This window comes from Nycticebus coucang, chromosome 2, assembly GCF_027406575.1.
Source record: "Nycticebus coucang isolate mNycCou1 chromosome 2, mNycCou1.pri, whole genome shotgun sequence".
In the NCBI taxonomy this organism is placed as follows: Eukaryota; Metazoa; Chordata; class Mammalia; order Primates; family Lorisidae; genus Nycticebus; species Nycticebus coucang.
This window is the reverse complement of record NC_069781.1, coordinates 95514348-95524115: the sequence shown is the minus strand read 5'-3', so window position 1 is coordinate 95524115 and position 9768 is coordinate 95514348. Positions and strand designations below refer to the sequence as shown.

General features: G+C 40.8%; 1 pseudogene; it reads left to right on the top strand.

The window, feature by feature from the left end:
* The first annotated feature begins 7699 nt into the window (after positions 1-7699).
* On the top strand, positions 7700-7848 carry LOC128579932 (uncharacterized; annotated as a pseudogene).
* The last annotated feature ends 1920 nt before the right edge of the window (positions 7849-9768 follow it).

Here is a 9768-nt window from a genome sequence, read left to right as displayed (position 1 = left end):
AAAGAGGTCCTAGAGGGCCCAGCATAGAAGAAGTCACAGTGTAGTCAGGGCAAATACTCCTCGGCTTCGGAGGGGGGAGATTCAGATAAAATTGAATTTGAGGCTGCTGGTCACGAGCCTCAGGCCTGCCATCTGACGTGTCTAGGAAGAGCAGGTTCTGGGGGGAGAGGGTGGTCAGCCTGGAGCCTCAGGTGATGGTGGATGGTGGATGGTGGGCACCACAGTGTGTCCTGGAGACCTGAGCTGAGCCCTTGGACAGAGGTGAGTAGAACCACTGGAGACAGCTTGGGGGAAGCTCCCTCAGCCCGGCACTGTCCGAACCTCAGCCTGGCTGTGAGGCAGTGAGGATGGCACGAGGGTCGGCGGCTTTAGGTCACCACAGCTGCTAATGTCAGAAAGGATGTCCAAGAGGCAGCGTAAGAGGAGCTGGAGACCCCCATCTCCTCTGTCTCTGGCACTCTTTCTGTTTTCCATAGCAATCACCTTGAACCCTCACCTTTTCTCTAACCTCAGATTACCCTCCGGCGCTCTCACAGAAGATGGACTTCACAGCTCTGCTGGGAGAGACAGAGAAGACTCTGCTTCCTTCCTGGGTGTGCATCCCTCTCCCTGTCCTCCCTGTATAAGGCCAAGTCTTTTCACTCGGGTGACAATCCCTCCTCTCTCTGCAGCACCTCTTTCTACTCATTCCTTCTCACTGGCTTTAAAACTCACTGTAACCTCTCCCATCTTGAATGAAAGCTTCATCTGAAGCTATATTCACTCTCTCCTTCTTCACGGTCCAGCTTTTTGAAACAGTGGGCTGCAACCACAGCTCCACTTGTTAACCTCCCAGTGTTCCCCTCTCCATAACCTGGCTTCTCCTATCCCCTCACTGCATTGAGAATGCTTTCCCCAAGGCCATGATGTGGTGGGCTGCAGAGTGCCCCCCAGAGATATCCAGGCCCTAATCCCTGGAACCTACAAAGGCTACCTTATTTGAGAAAAGGGCCTTTGCAACTGTGATTATGTTAGGACTTTGAGATGGCCAGATTGCGTTGGATTAGCTGGCTGGGCCCCAAACACTATTATACCCAAAGTGAGTGGAATACAGAAACTCCAGCACACTGAGTCCAAATTAAGCCAGGGTCCTTTATTGATCTGCAGGCAAAGAGAACGCTCACGCCTCAAAGTCTCTCGACCCCTGGAGGCAGAGGTGGAAACCTTGTATAAGGGGCTTTTGGTAAGGGAGGGGGAGTCCTTAATGCAAGTAGAATTTGACAAGAGCCACACCTGGTAAGGGGAGTCCTTACAAGGGAAAGCTGGGGTTTTGCAATTATTACTGAACTATTTCAGTTGAGCTTCCTGTCTTAACAGGGGAGGGTTGAAAACCCCCAGCAAGATGGAGTTGGGGTAACAACACAATCACAGTTTCTTATAAGAAGGAAGTAGAAGGATATTGACGCAATGTGATGCCCAGAGAGAGACGCGGTACTTCTGTCTTGACTGTGGAGGAAGGAGGAAGGAGGTAGGAGGAAGGAGCCAAGCAATGCAGAGAATGTGGCTCTACACGCCAGCTGCCTTTCCCTGTGAGTCTCTTTTTCTTTCTTTTTTTTTTTTTTGAGACAAAGTCTGACTCTGTCTTCCTTGATCAAGTGCCATGGCACCATCATAGCTCACAGCAACCTCAAATCCTGTCTCAGGTGATCCTCCTGCCTCAGCTTCCTGAGTAGCTGGGACTACAGGCAAGCACTACCATGTCCAGTAGTTTTTTCTATTTTTAGTAGAGGCGGGGGTCTTGCTCTTGCTCAGGCTGGTCTTGAACTTCTGAGCTCGAGGGATCCACTCACCTCAGTCTCAGCCTCCCAGAGTGCTAGGATTACAGATGTGAGTCACAGCACCCAGGCCCTTCCTTTGAGTCTCTTATGTCTCTCAGCTCTTGCCTGATTTATCCTCCTGGGTCTCTGGTGGGGAAGGAGAGCATAGCTCATTTCTTTTTCCTTTTCTTTACCTTCTCTTTGAGGGAGAAGGGGCATGTGAGGGAAAGGTCCAGTCTTAACATGCTGTTGTGGCTTTTACCTGGTGTCACAAGCCTCATGGTGTGTTGAGGTTTCTCTCCTGGCGCTGTTTGATGAGGCGCATGCTAGAGACATCCCTTCTCATTAGAGTTTGTGTTTCTAGCCTCACTTGCCAGTCACCGTGACTCTGTCCACTCATTCCTCAGTGTCCAGCATTCTGGCGCTTAGCTCTCAGGGTTGTCTTTCCAGAAACAGTTGGTTCAGTTTGTTCTAAGATCATTTGTCTTCTGTGGGGTCCAGGTCTGGCCTAGGGCAACACCAGGGCATCTTCACTCTGCCAGCTCTGGGGGGAAGGCCACGGACAGGGCATCCTGATCTCTGAGCTGGGCCAAAGACTTTCACACTAGGTAGTACATGCTGCATCTCCCACCTGCAAGGAGACACATGTCAAACTCCCCATGGAACATTCTTGAAGCCTCTCTTGTCTGGTTGAAGTGAGAGGGAAACATATCCTCCTCCTATTTCCTCTCTGGAGCAGGAGAGGTGGTGGGGAAAGTTCCATACAGAGATGGGTCTTTGCAATGCTCATATCCAATGGATGCTCATAGATATTTCCACAGACCTGTTCTATGACCGATTCCTTCAGTGCAGAAGGTTCTTTCACCTTTGGGGCATGAGGGAGTAAATGCTTTTAAAACTGTTGGATCTACTAAGTGTACAAGAATAGAATCACAATCATTAGGCTTCCTGATACACTTCAGTGTAGAGAAGGAAAGGAAAAAGCAGGGAAGTTGTATCGGTGACGTGGGCACCTCATTTGTGAAATTGCTTGGTAGATTGTATGATGCAGAAGCTGGAGGCCTCCTTCTGGGGGAGGTGGCTCAACAATTTTTGTCCTCACTATAGAGGGAAGATTCCTTGAGTTTTCTGTACCCCTCCTTTTCCTGTGGCCCTGGACTCTCACTACCTGCCTACCAATTGCTGACACAGCCCTTCCTACAATTCCCCAGAAACACGTTTACCTTGTAATGTATGTTTGGAGGTACCAGACTAACAAACTTGGTAGAGAAGCCCATACAAACAACACAAAACTGAGTATTAACCATCCTTTTTACTAAAAGCCCTTGGCTTAACCCATGGCTAGAATAATTCTTTTTAAAAAAAAAATTTTAATTATGGCCAGGGGCAGGAGGTCACAGCTGTAATCCCAGCACTCTGGGAGGCTGAGGTGTGAGGATCCCTTGAGCTTAGGAGTTGGAGACCAGCCGGAGCAAGAACGAGACCTTGTCTCTACTAAAAATAGAAAAATTAGCCAAGTGTCGTGTCAGGTGCCTGTAGTCTCGGGTACTTGGGAGAATGAAGCAGGAGGGTCACTTGAGTTTGAGGTTGCTGTGAGCTAGACTGAGGCTACAGCACTCTAGTCTGGGTATTAGAATGAGACTCTGTCTCAAAAAAAATGTACCCATTGTTATGGGTACATGGTCGTTATATATATTTATAGGGTACATGTGATGTTTTGATACAGGCATGTGTATTAATTAAATCAAAGCAATTGGGGAGGGGTGGCTATCACTTCAGGTATTCATCACTTTTTAAAGTAACATTCCAATTCTATTCTTTTAGTTGTTTTAAAGTATATACTAATTTATTTTTTATTGTAGTCACTTTGTTGTGCTCTCAAATATTGTTCATCTTATCCAGCTATCTAACAATATTTTTACATCCATTAACCACCCCTGCTTTCCTTCTCACTCTCTGTTACTCTTCCTAAGCTCTGGCAAATATCATTCTACTCTCTGTCTCCATGAAAGCAATTGTTTTTAATATTTAGACCCCATATATGAGTGAGAACATGTGAGATTCATCTTTCTGTGCTTGGCTTATTTCACTTGACATAATATTCTTCACTTCCATCCATGTTGCTGCAAATGACTGGATTTCATTCTTTTTTATGGCTATGAGGTTGGACAATTAAGTCCATGAACTCATCCTGTAATAAGTTCTGTATAACTCATTGCTGAGTATCTCTTTGGTCACCTTTGAGGTATTCCTCTTGGGAAGCTATGCACTTTTGCCAGCACCTAGTTAACTTTTCAAAGCAATTTTGGGGCTCTTTTTCTGGAACAGCTATTAGAGCTGTCATCATACAAGGTCTGACAATTAGGTTGGTAAATGCATGCTAGAAAAAGTGCTACATACCTCACTGCTAAATATTACTACAGTCACCAGAAGGCCAAGGAGAGCACTTTGAAAGTAACCATAGTGATATTCAGCAATGAGGTAGGTACCACTTTTTCTAGGATGAGTTTACAAATTTAATTGTTTGACTTCATGTAATATTCCATTATGTATATGTGCCATGATTACTTTATCCATTCATCTGCTAATGGACACTTAGGTTGAATCCAAATCTTGGCTATTGTGAACTGCAATAAACATGGCGGGGGCAGATATCTTTTCATATACAGACTTCCTTTCTTTTGGATATATATCTAGCAGTGAGATTGCCGGGTCATATGGTAGTTCTATTTATTTTAATTTTTATTTTGGTAGTTCTATTTTTAGTTTTTTGAGGAACCACCGTACTGTTTTCCATAGTGGTTGCACTAATTTACATTACCGATAGTGTATGAGAGTTCCCTTTCTCAACATCCTTGTCAGCATTTGTTATTGCCTGTTTTTTTGATAAACACCATTTGAACTGAGGTGAGATGATACCTCATTGTAGTTTTGATTGCATTTCTCTGATGACTAATGATGTTGAACATTTTTTATATACCTGTTGGCTGTTTGTACATCTTCTTTTGAGGTAGGTCTGTTCATATCTTTTTCTCATTTGAAAAATTGGATTATTTGATTCTTTCCTATTGAGTTGTTGGAACTCCTTATATATTCTACTTATTAATCCCTTGTCAGATAGATAGTTTGCAAATATTTTCTCCCATTCTATGGTGACTTGTTGATTGTTTCCTTTGCTGTGCAGAAACTTTTTATTTATTTATTTATCTTTTGCAGAAACTTTTTAGCTTGATGTAATCTCATTTGTTCAATTTTGCCTTGGTTACTTGTGCTTTGGGGTATTACTCAAGAAGTCTTTGCCAGACCAATGTCCTGAAGCATTTCTTCAATGTTTTCTTTTAGTAGTTTCCTAGTTTTAGCTATTAGATTTAAGCCTTTAATCCATTTGGATTTGATTTTTGTATATGTCAAGAGATAAAACTCTAGTGTCATTCTTCTGCACGTGGATATCCAGTTTTCCCAGCACCATTTCTTGAAGGGACAGTCCTTTTTCCAACATATGGGGATATTTCATTGATAGTCTCACCCTTTATCATATTCCACATGGCTGTTGTTTCAAAGACTCAGTCTGTGATTTGGAACAAGATTCCAGTTCCTTTCCTATGTAGAAAAATTTAGTTTTTGGTTATCTTGACTTCTGACACATGTCTTCATGCTATCTACTTCCAACCCCTGCCCAAGATGTTTACATAGATATTTTCCCAAGAAAAATATTTTTATTTGGTGGCTGTTGTTGATTTCTGTTAAGATAGTAACGCTGCAAACTAACATGTTCCTTTTGGAAAGATGTTTGGAGAACACTTAGAGATCTAAAAATAGATCTGCCATTCAATCCTATAATTCCTCTACTAGGTATATATCCAGAAGACCAAAAATCACATTATAACAAAGATATTTGTACCAGAATATTTATTGCAGCCCAATTCATAATTGCTAAATCATGGAAGAAGCCCAAGTGCCCATCGACCCAAGAATGGATTAATAAATGTGGTATATGTACACCATGGAATATTATGCAGCCTTAAAGAAAGAAGGAGACTTTACCTCTTTCATGTTTACATGGATGGAGCAGGAACATATTCTTCTTAGTAAAATATCTCAAGAATGGAAGAAAAAATATCCAATGTACTCAGCCCTACTATGAAACTAATTTATAGCTTTCATATGTACATGCGAAACTTACTAAATGTAGAATATAAATGTCTCAACACAATAACTAAGAAAATGCCATGAGGCTATGTTAAGCAGTTTGATGAAAATATTTCAAATTGTATATAAAACCAGTGTATGGTGCCCCATCATTGCATTAATGTACACAGCTATGATTTAATTAAAAAAAAAAAGATAGTAATGCTTTCAGTACATTCCACATGACCAGTTTTCTTTTTGCCTGTTTTGTTCCCTACCAACATCTAGAATGGTGTCTGACATAAATAGACATCAGATGAATGTAGAATTAGATCCATAGAGAGGCGACAAACCCACAAGGGGGTTCACTGTTGCTCACTGCAAAGGAAGCCAGATACTGAGATGACAAGGTTTGCAGACAATGCATTAACTGGGAGGTGGGAGGTATGGACTGACTCATATCTGCCTCTGGCCAACAGGGTCAGGATTTTTTCTGGAAGTGAGATGAATAATGCATGAGGGAAATGAGCATCATTACTTATTTGGGGTGGAGTGCGGTGAGAAATCATGCTGGTACCTACATCCCATTGTCAAAAAAATGGTGGCTAAGTCTCGGGGGGTGGGGGGGTTAGTGGTAATGACCTAGGAGCTAATATTGGTCATTCTTTCACCCTTGGGTGCAGGGGAGATGCAGGGAGTGGGCTGCTCCGTGGGTCCTTGAGCATATACTCTGGTGTGGTGTTGCTTATCTTGTCTTTCATGGAATAACAGGTAGTGTACAGCTTTGTGGTTATCTCGTGGCTGCAAGGAGATTCTGCCATTTCTGGGAAAGAAAATCAAAAGGAATGCATCAGTACAACTAAAGGTTACAAAGTTTTAGTTATCAGATTCTTACTGAGTCCGCTAAGGTCTCTGTCTATTTTCTTTTCTGCCTACCTTGAAGGTGCAGTTGTTAAGTTATTGGTGTTGAGATAGAAGTCACTGTCTGTGGTAACACCAAGTCAAGGCCACTTAGAGCAACCAGCTCTAGTTACAATGTGAATAGTGAAAACGTATTTGAAACATATGGCGCCTAAAAACACTATTAACTTTTTTTCTTAAGTATGGAGCCGGTTACAGAGAGTTTGTCATCTTTGTTCTGCAACCTCAGCTTCCTGCACGAGGCCTCTTCTGCTCTGCACAGTGCTCTTGGACCTGGGGGATGCATGTCTGGCAGAATTGCCCCAGCCTAAGCGATTGTCCCTAGAGATTTAGGTAACTTGTTTTACTCCCGCAGAGTATAAATTGCCTGGGCATGAATTTGTCCTGTAGGGGGCACCAGATCACAACCATTCTCTGACTAGCTCTAGCACCCTCAGGTCCTAAACTATATCTTCCGGTCTCTAAATCCCTGCTACTTAGAAGATTTACTTCTGGTGGGCAACTACCTCAGCTGCTCTTCCTTCCTGAGCTTCTGTTCCCTAGACAGAAAGGTATGCAAAGTCCCTGGAGTCTATTCTCTTTGGTTAACCACCTCTTTGGTTCCACCTGCCATTGTCAAATACCTCCCAGACGAGCTGACTCCGTATGATCAGAATTGGATTATTGGCATCTCTCTTGAAATATGCCTGTCTCCCAAATCACACACCTGCATATGCAAAAGAGGGGGGCATTTCTTTTCACACATTCTCTAGGCTTTCCAAGCAGAACATCACTATATAGCTTTCCAATGACTGACTTTTTCAACCTCGGATACTTTCTACATTAGTTAATACCCATTTGAAAGTTACTAGGAAAGCTTTGTACAGTGGCAATATTGTAGCCATTGAGGTTTATCTGAGGTGTGAGTATTGCTAATTGAAAACCTTTCCCAATACCTTACCATGATAACTTATGATGTAGTTGCCATTGGCAATTTTTGACTGTCTCTATAAGTCTGAACAGAAACAAAAAGTTACTACACGAATGATCACAGATGTGTATTAATATAACTCTTGTTCTAACTGTTGCAAAATTTTAAAAATGATTTTTTTAAATTGAGGTATAAATTATATACACTATAAATCACACATCTAAAAGGCACACCTCAATCAAAATCTCTAACATGTATGGATATAACCTTGTAGCCACCACTCACGTGATGATAGAGCACATTTCTAGAACTCTAGGGGGCTGACTTCAGCCCCTCTGCAAGTTGATACCTTTCCAAAGATAGTCACTATTCTATATAGCAGATGAACTTTTGCCTATTTGGGGGAAATATATATGAATACAAATGAATATCTAGGTATTGGCATCTTTTTATAAAGTTTATGTCTGTCAAAGTCATTCTTGCTGTGTGTTGCAAAGATTTCTTTTTCATTGCTGTGTAGTACTCCTCTTCACGACTATACCAGAAGTTATTGATCCATTTTGCTGTTGATGGACATTTCAGATGCTTTCAGTTTGGGTATTTAATGAAAACCATGCTGGCACAAACATTCTTGTGTATGTCTTACATATATAATTGCCATGAAATCCTACTTATCAATTATTTATTTTATGGTTAATGTTTTTATGCCTTTGTAATCAACATAGTAAAGAGTCTGACTCTTGGCTTTGCAAGTCCATGAACTTGATTTCTATCAACCTATCTAATGGTTGTTCAGGCCTGGAGAAGTGATTCAGAACCATACACTTTCTTTCATAGGAATCATATGAGACTTGTGTATTTGTAGCATGATTCATGTCTTTCCCTGTTTTTTTTTTTTCCTATTGATTTGTTTCTTTTTCCTTAATGAATTATAAAAATCTCTCTGTATATTTGTGATTCCCCCAATTTGTCTTTGGAGAAGTTCAAAATTTTTACTTAGCATAATTTCTATAGCTGAGGCTAGAAGTCATGGCACTTTTGACAGAATGCCCTGAAATATGTTGACATTTATTTCTTTCATGTCAGCTGGGAATAATTTTACCAGAGAAAAATGTTTTATACGGGTACATCTCTGAAAGAATACAAATTTATTCTTCAAATCATTTACTGGTGATGCTCATTTTCAGACAAGTTGGGCAGGTGTCCAAAAATTTAGAAAGTGTGTGAGAGAAAAACATGATCTTGAGAAAATTTTGTCTATAACATTATTATTATTCCATGTATTGATAAAATATAAATTATCATTGTGTGATTTTAGTGCAAAGTATGTTGATTCATCACATAGAAAAATGAGTGCTCCTTGTGAACAGTTTGAAAATCCTTATATCACATTACTCAATCTTTTTCCCTTTGTAGGTCCTTCAGACAAAGTTCAAAGAAATGTAAACCAAAATCTGTCAGTTAATTAAAGCATATGTTTGTCACAAATTTTAATGAAATAGAAATGAAGCTGAATCTTTAAAAATTGACCATAAGCATGATAATGGTTTCATATTGGTGGAAGGAATGACATTGTTGAAATCATTCATATATTCAAAACTTGATAAAAATCTTAAATTACATCTTAAGTTCCACACTTAGATGCTTTATTCCCTTAGACTTTACTTCTATTAATTTACAGAATACAATTTTACAAGGCATTAGGAATTGCAGCAGGCACTGAGGAGCTGTCAGGTGGTACTGGATTTTACAGAAATGATGGATCAAGCTCACTGGTGATTGTGTTCAATGCTCTGTGAGATAGACGCTAAACCAACCAGCAAGTCATAAAGATCTTGTGATGATGGAGAAAGATTCCTAACCTAATCTGGCTGCAGTCAGCCCTGAATAGTTATTCTTCATGTTCTGTTTTAAGTATTTACATGTGGTATAAAATAAGCCCAAAAACACACCATTGATTTTATTCTTGAACAAATGAAAAATCATTGATCATTGGGAAAGAGCCGACTTGAC